The sequence below is a fragment of the Xenopus laevis genome, chromosome 6S (assembly GCF_017654675.1).
Source record: "Xenopus laevis strain J_2021 chromosome 6S, Xenopus_laevis_v10.1, whole genome shotgun sequence".
In the NCBI taxonomy this organism is placed as follows: Eukaryota; Metazoa; Chordata; class Amphibia; order Anura; family Pipidae; genus Xenopus; species Xenopus laevis.
Genome location: NC_054382.1, coordinates 33142017 through 33164068, shown reverse-complemented (window position 1 = coordinate 33164068; position 22052 = coordinate 33142017).

The window sequence follows — 22052 nt, the reverse complement described above, 5'->3', positions numbered from 1 at the left end:
CGTCCACCTCCGCTTTATGTTCAGATAATTAAATGCGCTTATGGATATATTCCAAGGATCAAAACCATGGAAGTATGTGTGTTTGTATGAAACATCAGTTCCGGTGAAATCAGGTTGATAATATAGAGACTGTTTTAATTTCATGTATTCCCAGATCAACTATGAAGGGAGTTTGCTTTCAGATACAAAGATTCTCATTAAGGCACCCAGATTAATAATGAAGTTTATATCGCTCTTTTTGTCTTGGGGGATGTAAATGTATTTACAGAAATCATAGCCCCCTTCACTGGGTGCAATATCCATATTGGAAAAGGGAAATATATTATATTGTCAAAATGATCTGTCCAGCACCTGCCTGTCCGAAGGGAAACAAAAGTATTAATACAAAGTTGATGCTCCTTTTTTGTTATAATATTAGTTGTATTTCTGGGAAGTGTCTCTGTTAGATGTTAATATAAGTGAGTTTGGGCCTTGAGGATTGGTGATCAAACCTGACTCACAGTTAGGTTCTTGTTCAACTGTATTGAGGTTACGGCTCTGAGCAGGACAATTATGTTCTTTCACTTATATTTCAGCAAACAAATTCTCTGCAGGCCTCAATTTGCGCATGGAGAGTATTATCAAGCTGAAACAGGATAGAGCCTTCCCAAACTGTTGCCACAAAACATGAAATACAGACAGTGTCGGACTGGCCCGGCGGGCCACTGACCCTCATGGGCCCCCACCGGGCCAGACCCCCTTTCCTGATGATAAATACTACAAAAAAAATGTCTTTTACGGTGCCGAGCGGCAGTTTGAGCATGCACAATGCGACGTTAGCGCAGGTGTTCACACATGCGCATCGAGCACGCTTTCATAATAAGGAGGCGGCGGGGGGAAGCAGGGAAGGCGGCGGTGGGGTCCAACCCTGAATACAAAACTGCAAGAATGCACTAGCCCAAGCCCTGAGAAACAGCCCTCTAATATTCCTTCTCCAGCAAACTTTACAGTCTATGTATATTTTATTCCAGAGACCAATGGAGATGACCTTTACACCAAACCAGCCAATGACTGACAATGAGCATAGTGATATTAGGCTTGGGGGCACCTGCTCTTCCATAAAAAAAACTTGTGATCTCAACTAAAGGTTTTTGTGCTGATGTTGCTTTCAGAGACAATTTGGAAAAAAGTAGAGTGGTCCAACATGTGATATTAGAAAAGGTGTCCACATACTTATAGTGGTCATACCCTACAATTTTTGACTGGAAAAGGTTTTTTGCAGGAAATGGTAAATCTTTTTATGCTTCTGTTTTTTTTTTTTGGTAGTGTTTTAATATTGAAGAGTATAAAGAATGATACCTTAATTTAGAAACTATTCAACCTCCTGATTACACAAAATTCTAGAAGTGTACTGGAGTAATGTGGTTTCTCAAAATATTGTCCTGACCTGACTTGTTGCTAGCAGTGGACATCAAACACAATGGTTATCATATTGTGATGGCTAAAGGTTTGTGCACTCTGCAAAATGTTGGCCAATGCTTTACAAGTCATAGATCACAGAACTGAGAATGGGAGTTAAGCTCAACTAGAAGGCCAAATGAGCAGTAGAGGATGGAAGAGAGAAGAAGATGTGAGCTGGGGGAAGCTGCCATGGTTAGGAACATTACATGCAGTAGATACTGCTATTTCATCAGATAGGTTTCTTTAGCACTACAGCCATGGTCCCCGGATGGGCATCTTATTGATATAGTTTCTGGTTGGGTAAGGAATAATTATTAAGGGTGCATATCCCTATCAGTGCTAGGGTTGCCACATATTCTGTTTTGACCCGGACAGCCCGGTTTTTTGAAGGGCTACTCGGGTCGAAACTGCCTGCCCGGTTTTCCAAATTAGGAAAACCGGGTACGATTCCCTATGATTGACAAGACGATCGACCAGTCAACGATTGCCACATCATAGCCCCACCCCTGATGTCATGACATGCCTCCTGCAGTGTCACAGCCCAGTCCCCTGCCCTGATTCAAATGGGCCAAGAGGTAGCAACCCTAAGCAATGCCCTTTCTAGCACTCCAGATTATTCTACCTCTCTAATGTGATACTTATCTGCTAGTGCAGGAAAGACCAAAGTCACTCTGTCATTGTATGGAGAGAGAGTAGATATCTGGTACTTGTTAGTACAGTACAGAGCCATCACGCAGTGGTATATATTAATACACCTACATCTGCCCCCACTAGGAAGAATAATATACACAGTATTTTATAACCCAAATCTAAAATGAAATGGGAATTTGGCAAATTCCACATCTGTCTGATGACTGCCCTAAGCCTGATAGTTGTGAATTATATAATATTATACATGCATCCAATTTTCTAGCTTTGTCAGAATTCCTAGCTACAGCAATGCTTAATTTAAGTAGTACAACAGCCTGCCTACACACTACTGCACACTACACACTACAAATGCAACGGGATTTCGGGTTCCATGAAGCGTGAAGGAGATTTTTGATAAGTATGATAACTGTATTGGAAACACAAGAAGAACTAGATTGCTTTTGTGATACTGAAATAAAAAAAGATCACCTGCTGGGGTGGGTGAATATAGTACAGGTATGGGATCTGTTATACTGAAGCCTGTTATCCAGAAAGCTCTGAATTACAGAAAGGCTTTCTCCCATAGACTAAATCTTTTAATCATTAATAGTGTAGTTAAAGGAGAAATAAACCGCTGTAAAGAAAAAAGCCCAATCCACTACCCTCCATTGCTCACCCTTCCTGCATAATTTATTACTTGAAAAAGTGTCTCTGGGTGTATTACTGACCTATCATTGCAGAGTAGCACAGGGGTGCCATCTTCTGTATCGGATTCTTTCCAATCCCTACGGAGCTTTCCAGAGCATGTGCAGTTGGACACTGGCTCAGTGTCCACAGTCCCTTAGCTAAGAAATCCCAAGATACAGAAGATGACAACCATGAGCTCTACTATGCTACTCTACATTGATAGGTCAGTAATACATCCAGAGATACTTTTTCAAGTACTAAACTATGTGGGGAGGAAGTAGGGAGAGGGGCCAATTGAAGGAGGTGGATGGGGGCTGTTCTCTTCATGGGGGGTTTAGTTCTCCTTTAACGATGATCATGAATCAGTTTCCATAATTGTTGCATCTCTTCTTATAACTTAGGAAGTTGTTTTTAAAATCTATTTTTGTATAATTATATTTGAGTCTGCTTCAAGTGGCTGCAACATTTACTGATACTAAGGCCACATCCTCATAGGCAATGTATCTGCACCTGGGCTTTTTTCCTGAGCCCCCACACAAGAGCTTATTCATTGTAGGTTGTGGCTGGAAGATGTGCATATGCAGTAATTTGGTGCATGAATGCTTTTACCTGTGCCTAATGCAGCTACTTTGATACCAAAGTGCTAACCCACATCTTCCTTCCTCCACCAATAATAAATAAACCCCACAGAGTTCAAATACCCTTCTACTTTTTTCACTTTTTTAAATGGAGGACACTGACCAAGCAGCCAAATGAAAATTTTCTGTGAAGTCATAATTATTTTTATGTTACTTTTTATTAACTGCCTTCTATTCAGTTAAAGGTGAACTTCCATTTAAAGGGATTATGTGATGAGAAAAAAACTCATCAGTTAATAGTGCTGTAAACATATTTATATATTTAGACATGTTAGTTTCCCAGGTGCCCTTGGTCATGTGACTTGTGCTCTGATAAACTTCAGTCACTCTTTACTGTTGCACTGCAAGTTGGAGAGATATCATCCCCTTTCCTTCCAGCAATCTATCAACAGGACAATGGGAAGGTGAACAGATAAATACAAGAAGCACTCAACCCATTATCAATATATTTAAGACATTGAGATATTTTGTGCCTTAAGCTACTAAAAAATGCCTTACCCTTTAATCAAAACAGGGATTGTTTGTCCATATATTGCAATATATTTAAGCTGGCCAACTACGTCAAAGTCATCCCATATCTGGCCTGTCCCACACTTGAATTGAATCTGATTCATTAAGAATTCTATTGCTTCATTATACATTTTACACAGGGACTAAGTTTTACCTGCAACTTACTTGCTGCTTTCAAACTCCCACTAATGGCTGATAAAAGGGCAACCAAGTTTGGGAGTTTTGCATTTTCCATTCTCAGAGTGTGAAATTAGTGTTGTGCATTGTTATAAAAGCTTGTGTACATGCCGCAAGAATTCTGAAAGCATGTAATTTCTAAAGCAAAGGCAAAGTTCAGATCTTCAAGTGTTAACAGAGTTTTCCCAATTCTAAAGCTTCTTGTTTAGTTAAAGAAGATCATATACAGAGGACACCAGACATTTCTCTGCAAAAATCTCTTGCCATCAAATAATTTATAATATAATAATTAGGTATATATATGTACTAAATATGATAAAACCCAAACAGTTGTACCTGCTAAGGAGAATTTGCCCATTTGTCAAGTTCCCTATTATTTCAGACCATACCCTGGGCAGCTAGTTGTACCCTCTTCCGGCTTCTTTATTGTGATTTAAAGCACAATAGAAAAGTCCTAGATAGTGATACTGGTCCTACACCGGGAGTCACTTTTCAGTTAGTGTAATTAGGTGGTTATTCATAGTTATATGCTAATTGGGATAATCCTGTGTTGCACAAAGCTTTGTGAATCATACATCAAAGAAATCTCACGAACATAGTTTACATTTTCTCATATATCCGGTGCACTAAAAGCCAGTGAAGATGAAGAGCAGTCTCTTTATTATTAACATGTATTTATATAGCGCCAACATATTGCGCTATATAGGAGCAAAGAAGCACACTCATAATGCCCTACATATACACTGAGGTTATATAATCTATTTATATGTCTGCCTACCGTGGGTTGCATGATCTATTTACCAACCCTGAGGCATCAAAATTCATCTCATTAATGTTTCATTCTTTGTTTCGTTGCACATTTCTTGCACATTTACCAGTATGGTACAAAATAATTCCATTCCAGTAGCCCGTAGCAACCAATCAGCAATTGATTTTGGGTGCTCTACTGCAGTACACCATGTTGTAAGTTGATGATCCAATGACTGAATCTAATAGGATTCCCCATAAAACTTAATTGAATCTGCCCTCTAGACTCATTCTGATAGTAGCTTAAAGGGGAACAGTCACCCAGACACAAAATGATGTATAATAAATGTCCTTTTCAAATTAAGCATGAAACCCAATTTTTTTTTATAAAAACATCCATACCTGTTATACATTTGTTTAAAAGTCTCAGCTGTCAATCATTTAATAGCTGCCCCTCTTCTATGATTTAGGTATAGAGGCAATTGCTTTTACCTTGTATTCTGCACTTCCTAGAAATTACTACACTCCACCTCTCTCCTCGCCATCTACAGTAATTGTAAAGCCAGTGAATGGGCATGGGCATCAGGTGGCCCATTCTGGCACATAAACAAGATTATGGTGTGATGCAAAGCTTGCCTTTATAACAGTGTTCACAAAATAGCACCTGTAATGGCACTTGTGTGATTGTGAATTCCAAGACTAATAAAAACAAGCTTTAAATATTTTTTATAGTGCAAGTAAGGTTTACTTTGCTTGACTAACATCAAAAAATAGGATTTGCAATTATTTCTTAAGGGGACAGTTCCCTTTTAAGGACCAGGAACAAGAGCAGGTATTAAGAAGGGTTAAAAAAATGTATAAAATAATAATTTGTTTTATGAGAGCCTGCATTATTCTCTGTTATATGTTCTAAGCCCACCTGTCTATCTTTCTTGTATTTTACTTCGTTCTGTAAAGTGCTTAAAAGATTTTCTATGGTGTCAGCCTGTGTGGGATTATGTGCTTTATAAAGAGAAATTATTTGTATGGGTGGTGGTAAGTGCTTCATTCTGCTTTCCCTGGAGCACTTGTCATAGTGAGTGATGTCCATCAATATATTTTTTAAACAAACTAATGCATCAGATGGTGTCAGTTTTTTTTCTTCTGTGATCTCTGGGTTTGCCGTTGATTTAAATGTCATTTAAATATTTTCGTGCCAGAAAGGCAGACGGCACATTAAAAAGCATTAGAGATGGCAACTATAATAAAGAAGGGGTGAATCTGAGATGGTCACATAGAGAAATATTTATTGCAAAGTCCTTTTTATTTGTCTAAAAGTACAAGGCCACAAAAATCAACTGTCTTGTGAGATGCTAATGCACAGAAATGCAGGCTTGTATGCTAAAGTGCACATGATAATGACAACAATATATGCTGGTTACTATATTTTGGCCTTCACTTTAATAAAGCTCAGTTTCTTTACAAAAAATATACAGAAAAATAGCAGATAAACAAATCAGGAGCTATAAGTACCCCCGAAATCCTGCTGTAGCTTCTTTTATGAGAGGGCAATGAGTTAAGGGCATATTGTTATTTATTCATTTCGCTTTGTACATTTTATTTAATTTTTTCACTGGTCTAAATAATGTCTTTCCATTTTCTGTTGCAAAAATTATACAATTAAATATGTTTGTATTTTGCCTTTTTTTAACCTTTTATATCTTTTTTCTTGTACTTTGGCCTCTTCGTGACATAGTGGTATGAACAAAGGACATTTTGTAAGTTTTAGATTGATGATCTACGACTTGTTTGTTAACACCTCCAAAAACATATAAGATTTTTTTTTCCCCCATAAGCAAATCAGGACTGGGATCAGGGGTAAGATGACTTTTAACAAACAAAAAAAAGAAAGTCACAGCAGCAAAGACTAATCACTGGAGATTATAGTTTCAGAAGAACCAGGGTGCTGTCCATTTATCAAGTTAAGGCTGAAAATCCCTACCAATTCCTATAAAGTGCAATAATGGCTAATGGCTAAGTGCAGTTTCTCATAGTGAACTCTGTAAGTACATCTGCCCTATACCATTACTGATCATGTCATAGGGGCATACTTCTCAAAGGATGAAAGGCCAGTCCCCACATTTTGCCAGAGGGGAACTCGGCATCTCCCTATGCACCAACAACAGTTTCTATAGCTGTAAATCAGAGGTGCTTACTGAAGAAGGAAAGTCATTTTAACTAGGGGGTTCCAAAACTTAGGCACTCCCAACTGGTTGTATTTACTTACCTGACACTCTGGGCCAGGGCTCCGATCAGCAGGAACAGGGACGATCCTGGTAATTTTGCCGTCTGAGGCGACCTTCCTTTTGCTGCCCCCACCCCTCTCCACGGCACTCACCTCTTCAGTGCCCGAGGCGGTCGGGAGTGGTCCACGTTGCACCGGAGGGGTCAGGGGTGGTCTACGTCACTAGTGCAGAGAACACGATTGCGCTCTCTGCACCAGAAGAGCCGAATTTCCGGGTTGAAAATCGGAAATTTGGCTCTTAGTTACCAGGAGAGCCATTTTTGCTGCCCCTGCCACCTGTCTGAGCACACAGGGTGGGTTTTTTTTTATCTAAAGTGCTTTACAATCTGAAATCTGTCCCATATGTGGGCTGACTTAAAAGCTACTAACTGATGAGCCCACATGCTGCATAGTTAAGTAATTTTTCACTTGCCATAGACAAAGCCCAGACTATTTTGAAAATAATACGCATAGCACTCTCTTGTTATCAACAATATAGAAAAGTTCAGTTCATCCACATTACTGGAAATTAGGACTAGTATTTGGGTTTTTTAACATTAAATCATATTTATTGATCTTACATATAGAAAGTATAATGCAGATATATTTTGGCCCCCTTGCAAAAATCAGTAGCTGCATTTTTACTGCAATTTTAAAGTAATACAGTATAAAAGTAGATGAGGTTGAAAAAAAACTTGCATTCAACCATCAACTCAAAACGTGTGTCTAAGTAAAAGTAAACTAACTGATCTGCTAGCTGACCCGGAGGAATGTGGAAATAAATTAAAGGCATATATGCTATAGGCTAAGCTGTGATACAAATTAAGGCAGCACTCCAGTATGAAGGAATGGTATATTTATTTGGTAAGCAGCTAAGGATACAAGGCCTTTAACCCATTAAGGAAACAGTCACCAAAATTCAATCACAATGGTTCCACTGAACTATTCAGGTAAGTGTAACACCCTCTTGGCGACGCCCCTGGTGCCAAGGTTGTACCATCTTACCAACTCGGGTCCTGAGTCCCCTTTGCAAGGTGAAAGGCTACTGGGAAATTCTTCTCTGGCAGTGCCTCCACCTAATGGGATCTGGGAATACACATGTGGGTGGCCCCATTAGGAAAAACATTCAACACACACTTAGTACTGTGTAACAAATATCTTTATATAAGAGAAAGTGCAATTTAAAGGGTAACTAAAACTATCATAGTACACATATGCATTTCAAATAGCATGACACACTACCCGGGGGATCCTGTAACAGTCCAGTCCTGGCACTTCCCTACCAGGCAAAGTCCCGCACTACTCCATTGGCAGATACAGAGTCTCAGTCCCTTATCCCCAATGAGCACAACTGGTCCCAGGTAGCATTATTGCCCAAATACCTCTCCACTGGGCAGATTTGCTCCCACGTGGCAGGTATACAAAAACCTGTATCTCAAACATGGGTTCCGCTGGATCCTTTCCTTTTCTACCCTCCCGCAGGCAACTCACCCGGGGGCCAGGCCACAACTTGCTTGATCCATATGACAATGGCTCCGAGCACTGTCCATAATGCTGGTCAGAGCCGGGCCAACCCGGCCAGGCGCCCTAGGCAACCTGGCCGGCCACGGCGCCGGCTTAGTGTTTGCTCAATTGCGCATACGCGAACCTACGTGCCAGCGCGCATGCGCGAACGTACGCGCCAGCGCGCATGCGTGAATGCACGCGCCAGCACGAATGTACGCGCATGCGCACAAGCGCATTTAAACGTAAATTACCAGGGGCAGCCAGGGAGACACAGGATCGGACATGGGGTAGGCGAAAGAGCAGGTACGTGCCTGGCGCCCCCTCAGCTTTGCGCCCTAGGCACGTGCCTACTCTGCCTACCCCTAGTTCCGGCCCTGATGCTGGTACACGGTTGCTTAATCCATAGCTGAACTTTAGCTCCCAGAACTGTCTATAGTGTTAGCACTCTGAATCCAGATTTGGAATTAGGGAGCTTCAGACCCTCCTGGTCTAGCACCCAAGCATGGGGCTGCCTACCCCAGCCTCAGAGACCTCCTGCCTCTACATCTTGGCTGCTAAAATCATTCTCTTGTCAGTGAAGTAGTATCCAGCAGTAAGACATTAAGATCAGTAATGGCTGTGTGAGCACATGGCTCTCCTATTTATAGTCAAGTGGTGCAGCAGCGACACCTAGTGAAATCCTCCGGTATCGGCCATGCTGCACATGCTCCACCTAGTCAGGATGATTTCAGATGTAATGTAAAATTGCACATACCAGACAAGCAGGTGGAGGATTAGCAGCTGCTTTTCTCTTGGCCCTGATCACCAGCACAAACAACCATCCTGGGTAAGCTCAGTCACACCTACTCCCTAACTGTGCTTGGCACACAGATCAGCTCTTAAACTTTCCTATTCGAAATCTCCCAGGATTTTCATGGCAAAATCTCAAGATGCCATAACTGGAGTCAGCAGTTAGGGATTTTTTTTTCTAAAGACACAAATCAGCAGCACCCCCTGCCCCTCCCCCCAGACAGGCTCATATAGGCACATTGATCAATCAGGGGATTTCTATGTTTTTTTATTTGAAATTTTCTTTTAATTGTTTAGCCAAGCAGGTTTGAGGTAGGCTTAGCCTCCCCAAACCATGAAAATCTGCAGTTTTATGGTACGATCATTTTCTTTGCTTTTTCATACTTCAAATTTCCCAGGGCAGATACATGTGCAGTAGAATGAAATAGCCGTCTTTTTCATTAAAGTTGGTTTGTAATTCTACTGAGCATGCACAACCACAAGAAGAAAGAAGAAGCAGGAAAAGGATCACTCAGTGGTGCTCGCTGGTAGAAACCTGGGCTGGTACATTTTTTTGCTGTTAGGAGCACTGACCTGAATTTGCCTAAGGCTACAGAGTAAACAAGTTTGTTGTAAGATATTAAACTCTTGCCTCCCTAAGTCATTCCTTTTGCTAATTCTAGGTGTTAGGTAAGATATCCTAGCCGAGAACCTAGCCTGGTTAGGATGAGACCGGCTAAAAGGAGCCAAAAGCCCTTCAAGTGCAAGACATGCAACATAGTCCTACTGATCCTGTCTACATCTTTTAACTCCTCAGCATTTGAATATTCACTTGGATAAAGATGCATCTTAAGAGTGTGCTGATTATAACTATGCTAAGTGGAAATGCGGGGACTATAAGTTCTCTCCACTATTTGGGTTTCCATTAGGGACATTATCATTCTACTACCCAATAGGACCAGAGAGGGAAACTCCAAGTAAACAAATTCAAAGGGCACTCATTTTATATAATATGAAACTAGTAAACCAAATCAACCAGAAAGATGTTTTTATTAGCAAATCCAGATTGCCATCAACTAGTTATGAGTACAATTTGATGCCCATAAAAAAATTTGATGAGCCAGATCGCACAACAAAAAATTTTGATGCCCATAGACTTTCATGCATTTTGGTGAATTTTGCCCATTTCGCAAATTTGTTTCCAAGTGAAATGGGTCAGATTCGCCCATCACTACTAGCAATATCATTGAAACCTTAGAAAGAGCACCTTAAAGTTTGGGTTCTGTAGAAAATCAAGATTAAGACCCTACCTCTAAAGGTATTTATGTTTGTTAAATGGGGGGGGGGTAGCTATGGGTAAAAGAGAACTGGAATGATGTGCTTGAGATGGCTGTACAGTTACCATCCATATGTTTACTAAATAATAAATTCATGAAGCTTCCTTAGCATTACAAAGGCCATTATATCAATACATGCAACGCCGCAGCTCTTCCTTTATCCAGAAATCCCTCAATAGAAGTAAAATCTCTGACGTACGTGAGTGACCCTTTTGCAAGCACGCGTGATACGATTATTCTGTAAACTGTGGTTGATAAGATCACCTAGACAGCTGAGTTATTCCAGGTAGTGGCGCTTATCTTTTATTTGTTCTGCTTTGGGCAAGCAAAACAAAAACAACAGCTGCAGCTGGAAAAGACTCATCCAGCAATTACATCTCACTGAACACGTATATATATTTTGTGGGAAAAAGAAGCAGAAGGACACAAAATGCAAACAAATGACTGTTTTTATGCAGATATCATTTGTGTGGGACAGAGAACAAAACTACGCAGCCACACGTAATATTAAGATCAAACTAATTGCAGTGTATTCAGCTGTTTGCAAAGTAACTCCTCATTTAGAATTAGGGTTGCTAGAATGAAGCTTTACCAGGGAGGACTATTATCAGTGTATGAAAATGTGATAGAGTTCCTCTCAATAAATTAGAACATTTGTAATTGCCCATGAAAGAAATTATACTTTCTCACATAGCTTTCAAGACTTCTTTTTAAAAATCTGAAGCTCTTAAAATATTGTTTCCCATAAGCAGGGTTGGACTGGGCCGGCAGGACACCGGGAAAAAAACAGGTGGGCGCCCGGCTCTTGTGAGCCCAGCCAGCCCAGATCCGCTTCTTAATGCCGCAACCTCCCTTTGTTGGGTGGTTGTGGCAAAAAAATTGCATGCATACTCATCGCAGCACGCAGTTTGCAAAATGAACTGCTGAATGACTTCAAAGCTGTGAATGTGTTCAAATAGAATGCTTACATTGCACCTAATTCATAATCATCTGCACTTTACATTAAAGGGCACCTGTTGACTAAATATATTATCCCCAACCAAAGGTGTGGGCTAATAGAGTCTGCACTCTGGTTGGGGGTAACAATAGCTTTTTTTTTAATTGCCCTCTGCTAGCGCTAGGGCAACAAATGTACTTCTGACTGTTGCTTAAGTACTAATTTTGGGGGTATAGTTTTCCTTTAAGCACTAGCAGTGTCTCTATGACCTAGATGTGCCTCCCATTTACAGGATGCTACAGCGTTTTTTAAACTAATCTCTGGCCATTTCTTTTTATGCTTTGTATTCAACGAGCAGCTGATAAACAGTGTACGAATGTAGCATTGATTTCTTACAATTATGTTGTTGTGCTAGTTATTCCCTGAATTACTGATGAAAATTAATAATTATAGTGGAAATGCCAGAACAACTAAGCTGTCATTCTTCCCCTACTCACCTATTCGAACCAACAAAATGGCAACAAAAGGACATTTAATGTGACAAACTGTCACCAGGTTAATATCAAGGCAAGAATTGGCAGTAATATTTTACAGGATACCTTAAAGCAAAACAATGTAATTAATTCCAACTCATGTTTAGTTTTATGTTGTCTGAATTATAAGATTATAAAACAAATATGATTCTGTCATATAACAAAATATATAACCAATATAATGTTAAGTATAAAAATGAGATTTTGGTTGTTATCATAGTGTACTTATTCTATCTTGGCAGTTTAATGTTATAGCAGCAGAATATATGATTTCATAATGTTTTGGTTATGCTCTGTCAGAAGAATTAACCACCTATTGTATGTCCATATTCCCCTAACAAACAGACCCCTCTCGCTAATATATAATTATAAAGGTGGCCATACACGGGCCAATAAATGCTGGCCCCTTTAGACCGTTATTTAAATAAACTGTTTTGGGAGATGATGTGAGGTGGGGATCACATTGGTATTATGATGGGGTCCACACCAGAATGGTCTGGGACTGCATGGCAGGCTTCTAGGGGAGATTATAATAATAATAATAATGCTCCCCTGCTGGAATACCATGACAGCATTTTTACATTCACCCAACAAGTGATATTGACAGTAGGTTGATTGAGAAAACAATACAGAAAAGTGGAAAGTTTTCAGCTAGATCTAAAGGTGTTATAGCAAAAGGAATCAGAGAGGGGCAACAACCCCCAAAGAATTGGTGGAAAGCCTAACTAAAACAAGCAAGGAGGTGACAAGACTGCTGGAAGCACTGGTGAGACCAGCAAAATTCCAAAAAGTGACTGGTAGGGGCTCAGAGCTGAGTGGGGAACATTAGTACTATTTTAAGACATTTTCTTGAAAGATCTATTTAAAAAAAGGCTCTAATATTTTTTTTACAAACTGATATTTGCTCATATTCAAGTAAAAAAAGTTATATTGGTTTGTTACTCTGAGCAGGGTCAGACTGTAGTGGTGGGACAGGTGGATGGAGAAGGCTTGCCCTGTTTGAGGCTGAGGCAGACACATGCAATGAAGTTGGCAGGGGGCTCAAGTGGGTGCGTATGGCCCCTGATATGGCAGCCCCGGACCCCCTCCAGTCCAACAGTGACTCTTAGACAATTTGGTCTTTATTTTGTAAAATAATTTAGCTTTTTTTATTTAGCAGCTCTCCAATTTGGAATTTCAGCAACTATCCTGTAGTCTCACAGAGCAATAGATTTTGGTTGCTGGGGTGAGTGACACCTGACAACCAGGTAGCATTTTAAATTACAAGCTGGACAGAGGCAAAAGAGGAGGGCAAATAATTTGAAAACAATTAAAAATAATGTTACTAAGAATAGGATGATCATACTGGATGATCGAACATTAACAAAGACATTCATTAGTTGAGTGTTTTTGGAGTTCTGTACCTGCCCAAGACAACCACATACCTTTGACTACTACTAGTTCCTCTTCAACTTTTTATTCATTCACGGCACATGCTCTGTGCTGCTGTCAGTTACCCAGGTCCAGATATGTGGCCACAAAGGCCCAAGGCCTAGGGCGCCATGCTGCCCAGCGCATCTGAATGGGTTCCAGGCATCGGAGACATGTTTGAGATTTGCTAGCTAGCCACTCCCCAGTGCTCTAGACCTGACAAAACAGAACTTGCACATACTGCATGCGTTCACAAGAAGGGATTTGTGGACTGACTTACAATATACTGTATATGTAGAATATAAATTACATGGTTGAACAATAATTAATTAAAATTTTCATTACATGATACTGGCAGGTCATCTTATTTGGTATCGCACACCGGAGTTCAAAAAACTGTAGCCAGGAGTAAAACTTCAAATGTTTAGAACATCCATAAAAAGGTCATAGAGTCAGATGTACATTTCATGCTGACACATTTCCTCAGCGACTCTTAAGATGATACTGGCGGTTTAATTTGCACCAAAATGTAATAATCAGCTGCTATCATGGGGGAACTCATTTTCTAATTTGTAACAGCCCCTAAGCTTAGCTTCTCAAAAGATGCTCAGAGTACACTGAGCATGTGCAGGGTCACTGACACTCCTTACAAAATTTAAAGGGGACCTGTCACCATTATAAAGTTACTTAAAAATCTCAGCTATGCATCATATATTACCTGCCCTGCCTCTATACTTTCACTTTTCATTCAACACTTCCTAGATATGCCTGCAGTTCCTTGCATCCCCCCTCCCTTCTCACCATCGAATTTTGTTGCCGTTGCATGGCCATGAGCACTAGGGCCACCATTGGATGATGCAAAGTTTGTCTTAATAACAGTGCCCACAAAATGGCTGCTGCTTGCTTGCTGTAATTGTGAAATGCAAGACTGAAGGAAACGAGATTTAAATAATTTACATATTTTAAAGTTTATTTTACTTGATGAACACAATAGAAAATAATTATTTTTTTAGGAAGACAGTTCCCTTTAAGATGGTGAGCTCCTATGCACAGCTTCAAAGCCCTGGACATTTACGGATATGCAGATACTTAACTTTTAGGCTAATACAGTAAATTCAGTGTCTAAAATTCAAAATGTCTCCCCATATTCCTTTATTAGGGTTTAGTTCTCCTTTATGGGAAAAACTCAGCTGCTAGTAAATAACCCTCTTAGTGTTACAATTCTTGGTCCTGATCAAGGCTTTATTCTCCATATCCTAACTGTGTTAGCTGGTTTAAACAGTACATTTTTTTTTTTACGTAAGTAAACCAATTCATTATGTAAATACAAATATACTGTAGCATCTGTAAGACATTTTTATTTAAAGGATTCCATAATTCAGACACAAAACACAGAAAAACACAGCCTGCATTATGGATAGTTTTGAAAAATGTTCAGCATCTCCATCCCAGATTTTCAGGAAAGTCTTTTTGTTGACATATTTTCAGCCATTGATGATATATTTCCATCAACTCATCTCTGTAACTTCTGTTTCTGTCATTCTACAGTCCGTTGCCTTTTTCTCATTCTATTTTCTCCTATTCTTTATCTTAACCCGTCATTATAATAGACTTCCTTTTGTGTATGTGATGAGAATTTAAAATAAGATGTAGAAAAAGATGTTTTGTTTATTCATAGTATTTAATATATTCCTCCTAAACATGCTGAGAAACAGATATTTGTAATATTTCTTTACACTTAGCAACATGTATTTAATGACCATTCAATACATGACCTACAACACGTGTAACTGAATGAATTACAAATGTTCCCATAACAAATTTTGAAAATAACTGTTATTGTATTCCTTTGTTTGCAGAGAAACAACACACAATAATTTGGCTAAATCCAGATAAACTTAGTGACAACTTTTAGAATTCAGGCAATTTGCATTGTATGAGTGCACCATGTTATGTTTGGAGAATTGTAAGGCAGAAATTTGTAAGAGTACATGGCTACAAGCTCATTTTCAGAGATCCTAATTTTTTTGTGTCCAAAGTTTTATTGAGAATTAGAGGCCCATGGTACTGTAGCCATCTCCCATGACATAAAAGAGAAAAATGAATAAACATACTTAGATACTGTAATTCAAATGTACTAGTTCAAGAAACTCCAGGGGACACCCATGATCTGAGGTAACAGGCACTTAAGGTAGCCATACATAGACCAATATAAGCTACCGACAGATTAAGTCGGCAGTTTATTGGGAAGTGTATGGGGCCCTCCGATGGGCTTCCCAGATCGATATCTGGCTGAAAGTCAACACGATGTCGATTGGGCCGGTTTTAAAAATCCTGTCGGCCCAAGGACCGCTTCAGTTTGTTGATGGTGGTCCTTGATCTGATCTCCTCGTTACGATCAGATTGTTGAAAATATTGTTACTCCATCTTCTACTTCCATTACGGGTGGTCAGCCTAAGAGTCTGTCTCTGTTTTCAAGACCATAGAGAACCTTTAATAACATGTAAGAGACATGGAGAACAACTCTAGTAGAACATATATAAATCATATACAGCATATAACTGTTACAATGATGTTACTAATATGTTCTATAGCAGGGGTCTCCAACCTTTTTTACCTGTGAGCCACATTCAAATGTAAAAAAGAGCTGGGGGAGCAACACAAGCATGAAAAAGTCCATTGGGGTGCCAAATAGGGGCTGTGATTGGCTATTTGGTAGCCCCTATGTGGACTGGCAGCCTTCAAGAGGCTTTACTTGGCACTATACTTGGACCCTGAGAGCAACATCCAAGGGGATGGAGAGCTCATGAGCTATGTTGCTCATGAGCTACTGGTTGGGGATCACTGTTCTTACTTATATATATTAAAAAATTGTTCTGTGACATAACAGATGTATTTTTATCTGGCTTATTGCTTAGTTCAGTTGCTACAATTCTAACAATTCCCTACAGACAATTTTACCCCTACTGCTATGGGCTGGAAGTTCGGCCACTGTAATGGATGTTATGTTGTTAGAAAATCCCCTGTTACATGTTCAATCTTAACGGCTAAAGGAAAAAAACTAATCTGAATTTACAGTATATGATTTTTGGCTTGCTAGTAGCACTCTTATGCACATTCCCTGCAAATGGTAATTTCTGGAGCAATTGAAGGATGCTTTGGAGTATGCGTTGGTTATATTTAATTGCTTTACCAGGAGATGATTAATTTGTTGCATCTCCTGCTGAACTCTGCCTTCCAGCCATATGCTCTCCATGGGACACACATATAAATCAAAAGCTGAGATTATTTGCTGAATTAATATGAAATACTTCTGGTGGTTTCCAGCGATTGAAGTGTGCTGAAAAGAGACAAGTGGATGTTAATAAAATGTATCAAAAGGCTTTGAATAAACTTCTAAATACATACACCTTTCAGCGCTAATCTCATGCTAAGACCCTAAATCACAGACAGGCAATAATTATCTGGACCTTTATAATCAATGTCTGAAAAACATTCAGCCAAGATGGATGTTCTCTAAGAATGCAATGCATCTTTTATAATAAGGAACACATGCCCTGCAGCAGTGGCATTAAGTGTTTGGTGATAAGTGTGACCCTTTCACAGGAACGCATATTATAACATAATATTCTACTTCACATATCATGTAGGCTATATTATAGTAATCCATTTTAAATGGATTTTGTCTTGTTAGATAACTTTAATGGATGTCAATATGAGTTGGTTAGGGTACAAACCATAGTAATGTATGTATGCTTTTTTGCTACATTTGCTCTAATTAAATTATTGGCATGTACACATAGATTTGCATGTTGTATATATTTATACACAGGATACAATCACTGTTGATCAGTGATTTGTACAGGACCAGACGTTGATTGTGAAATATTGGAAAATCCCTGGCTTGAGTGACAACATTACTAAGGGGCAGAATTACTAACATTCGATTGGTTAATTCAAATTTTCTAATTTTCTTTGGTCAAAACTCACAATTTCTAATTTAAAAGAACTAACTCGGATTTGAATGTGAGATTTATTACACCTCGACCCTAGAAACAGTTCGAATATCTGCCACCTAAAACTTCCTGTAAGTTCCTGCAGAAGTCAATGGCAGAGGTCCCTTGAACTACTTGAACTAGTAGTAATAAGCCAAATTTTTGCAACGTTTGCTGCGAAAATGACCCTCAGACTCCAATGGGAGGCAACAAAAAAAGTTGCATGTCAAAATAATTTGTTGGATTTTTTTTTCCAAAGGAAAACTATTTGAATTTGATTTGAGTTTTTGGATAGGGACTATTTGACTTTTAGATGTTTTAATTTTTTCATGAATAACACCATTCAAATTGTGAATAAAATCTAAATTATTCGACCTTTGATAAAAAAAAAACTCCCTAAAAGGAGTTGCATTAGCCAAAGTATGGGCACTCCTATTCTAAACCATGGGACCAGCCTATTTAGGAGGTCCCAAAGCTGTGGATGGGAGACTGAATGTGAATTAGGGGGAGATTTGGGATGAACCATTACATCTAGAAGTCAAGCAATCCAGAGGCACACAGAACTGATGCAAGCAAGGAACACCTTGCACGTTTATTGCGGTAATGCAGTGCAACGTTTCGGGGTCTGGCCATTTTATCAAGCATGAACCATTACATAGCTTTGGTACAGTAGTTTTGCGCTGGGATATGCTGTCATATTTCCAAGTGCCGTTTTGGTTTTCATACCCTAACAAGGACACTATCTGGCAGTTGGTTTCTATTTAGTTAAAATATGCCACTTCAAAGCTCTCAAAGTTAGTACCCAGTAAGGTGACGACGTGGAAAAGATCTTTGTACTTTTATCTCAGCCGATTATTTATTGTAGCAAAACATGGCAACCACTAAAAATGCCAGCTAGCCCTATAACACTAGTTTGTTTAATTAATGCAGTATCCATTCCAGACAGATAATAACATCTAAATATTTGCATAAAAGTACCAGAAGAAAAACCGCTGCGTGATTACTCAGAGCCCTAAAATGTACATATAGAAATGGCAACCTGCTGTGATCTTATCCACAATTCTTTAAAGTTTTAATTCTGGTCTCTACAAAGCAGGTTATCTCTGCACTGCAGATCGTGATTCCGTAGGGCTGTATCTGAAAGGAAACAGTATCCGGATGCAAACAGAAATTTCTGTATTTTACTGAAGAAAATGAAGGCTTTGAAAACACAGCGTACACAACAGTGGTTTACAAGAATCATCCTACAATGAGGCCTTGGGATTAGACTATAAAACAGCATTCTGCATCTTTCTAATTAAGAATAAACTGCATGAACAACTACAAAATTAGGCATCTTGTTGGATTGCACATTTAGAATGGAATATGTACACAGTATTACCTAGATACATAAGCCTTATACCTTATTCTGTGTATATAGGAAAAGTCAATACCCTCTAGAATGCCAAACATGTTTCCCAATAAGGCTCCTGGCAATTATACTGAAAGGGGAACTATTGCGAAAATAAAAATTTTATATAAGCGTCAGCATACTGAAATAAGAAGCTTTCTAAAAACAATTAAAAATCCTGTTCTGTTTCTGAAATAATCAAGTTTATCTTCACTATTCCTCTCTCAGCATCTTTCTCCTCATTCTGTCTTCATTCAGGAGTTGGGTTTCAGATGAATGATCCAATATATCTTATAGGGGGGGGGGCTCCTTTTATCTAGAAGATGTATGTAGAAGAAATCCAGCCTCTCTGCATGCATAATTTGTGCAAAAGGCAGTTATTTTATTAGATTTTGTTTGTACTGGAATCAGTTATTTGAGTGAACACACATACTTCAATTTGGAATGAATCCTCCCTGGACCAGCACTTCCCTTAGTGAAATCATTGATTTTTATTTAAATACACTGAACAGAAATATATATATATATCAACTACAAGAGGTCCTCTGCACTCAACCCATTATTAATATATTTAAGACAGAGACATTTTGTGCATACTGCTACTGAAAAATGCCTTACCCTTTATACAACACAGGGATTGTTTGTCCATATATTGCAATATATTTAAGCTGGCCAACTATGTCAAAGTCATCCCATATTTGGCCAGTCCAACGCTTAATTTTCATCTGATTCATTAAGAATTCAATTGCTTAATTATACATTTTACAAAGGGACTAAGTTTTACCTGCAACTCACTAGCTGCTTTCAAAGTAAACCTCCCAAACTTGGCTGCCCTTTTATTAGACACCAGTGGGATCACCTGACTATAGTTGGGAAGGGTGGGAGCTACAACATGGAGCTGGTCACTGCTCCTGTATAACTATAACAAACAAGGGAAAGTTGTGCTCACCACTATTTTTTAAAAACCATTAAAACCCCCGCCTAATGGTTTTAAAAAATAGTGGTGAGCACAACTTTCCCTTGTTTGTTAAAGTTATAGTTATACAACAATAATTGTTATATATATATATATATATATATATATATATATATATATATATATATATATATATATATATATATATTTAGCAAGCTTCTTCAGTACATCAGTATGAGGATGCTTATATTAGATTTTCATTTTCGCGATAGTTCCCTTTGAAGATGGAAAAGTTCTGATTTAAATTTTATAGATCAATGTATCTCTTTGGAACACTGCAAGATATTGCATTTTATTCATAACTATGCTCCCATGTTCAAGCTGTTGCTGGATACCTAGCACTAAATCAGTTTTATCTAAAGAGAAAGTATCAATAAGATGCCAGAGTTCCTAAAATGGTTGTTACACTTTATGCCACTGCATGAGTAAAGACCTTGAGCAAATTATCAGATTACTCTGTATATTCAATTGCCAAGAAGCCACAGTTAAAATTGCCTGACTACTGCACTTAACATGTTGAAACCAGGCAAACAGTTCTCCGTGATATGCAACAGACAAAAGCTGACACACAAAGGCTGTCGACAGATCTCGTTCTAGAACTGGAAGGCAGATGTTTGGACATACCTATTCTCAGTATTGGACTACAGGGATTCAGACGAGTCCTGGTCTTAATGGGCCCTTTCTGGAGCACAGAGCATGAACTATATTCTACATTTTTCTGCCAGGGGAAGCAGACCATGAGGAACTGCAATATACTGTAAATTGGTAAAAGAACCTCTGGAAATTTTGGGGGCCCTAAAATAAATTTGCTGTGGGGCTCAGTAACATTTAGTTAAGCCACTGGGTTCTGTTTCCGTTTACATTTATTTCCAGTGGTGAGAAAGATAGGAAAGATGCCACAGATAAACAGGAGAAACAATTACACAGGGCTGGCAAGGAGAGTTTGACTGTTAATAGGAGAGCTTTTTAAGATAGTTTATAATCTCTGCTGTAAGCAGCACAGGCATAAAGAAGTTTGGAATACACTACTGTCTTGCATATAGACATTTTTACCTTATTTTTTGCTGTTGATTTAAATGCATTTTACCAATACTTAAAAACTCATTATTTGTATCTGCTCCACTTAACAAAGGCCCACAGGGCAGTGAAATCTTGCATTGTTATTAAGTGGAAACATGTTGTTCCCCCATTTTTTGGGGAAAAACTGTGAAATTATGGGAAATAACTATGGCAACACAAGTCATGTCAAAATAAAATTCTGCATTCTGATGCTCATACAATAAAGGCAAAAGAATGGCAAAGTCACAACATAATTGATTGTACACAATGCATTCTATAATTAAAATAAGAGCCATAGGACCTGCATGAATTATTAAAGATGACGTTTTAGTGCTGCACGGTAAATGTAGGTTAAAGGAAAATGTCAATAGAAAAGGTGCTGATAAAATAGATTGTGCTGACATCTTGTGATCATAACTAGGTACTGAAGGTAAGGTACTTGAGGCCTACAGTGATCCTTATTTTTAAAATTCCTATTTTTGTCTTATAGAAAAACTATTTCAAAACAAATTCTGAGAATGTACACACAGCCCATACTTTCTCTTTGAATAACAGACTATTTGCATTACTATTGTACAGTTGCTTTAGAAACTGGCTTAACTGGTACACCTCGCAACACAACAAAAAACATTAGCTGATGCTGAAATCACAAACTGGAAAACTGCTGGATAAAAAGCTAAATAACTCAAAAACCACAAATAATAAAAAATGAAAAACATTTGCAGATTGTCTCACTCTCTGCATCATACTAAATGTTAACTCAGAGGTGAACAACCCCTTTAATGCGTTGTATTAAAAATGTATGCAAGAATAATGCATTTAAGTATTATTCCCTATAGAAAAAGCAAGGAGATGCAATCTGATTGAACTCCTGCTTGCCCCCTCTGTGATGTTTTTGTATGCAATGCTTGTCTCAAGCAGCAGATGGTTTCTGCAAGAAGAATATGTGCAGAGCTTGCCTGGGCACAGTGGCGTACACCCCAGCAGGGCCCCCCCCGGCAGATCACGCAGCAGCCGCAAAGAAAATGCACACGTAAGAGGGTGGGGCC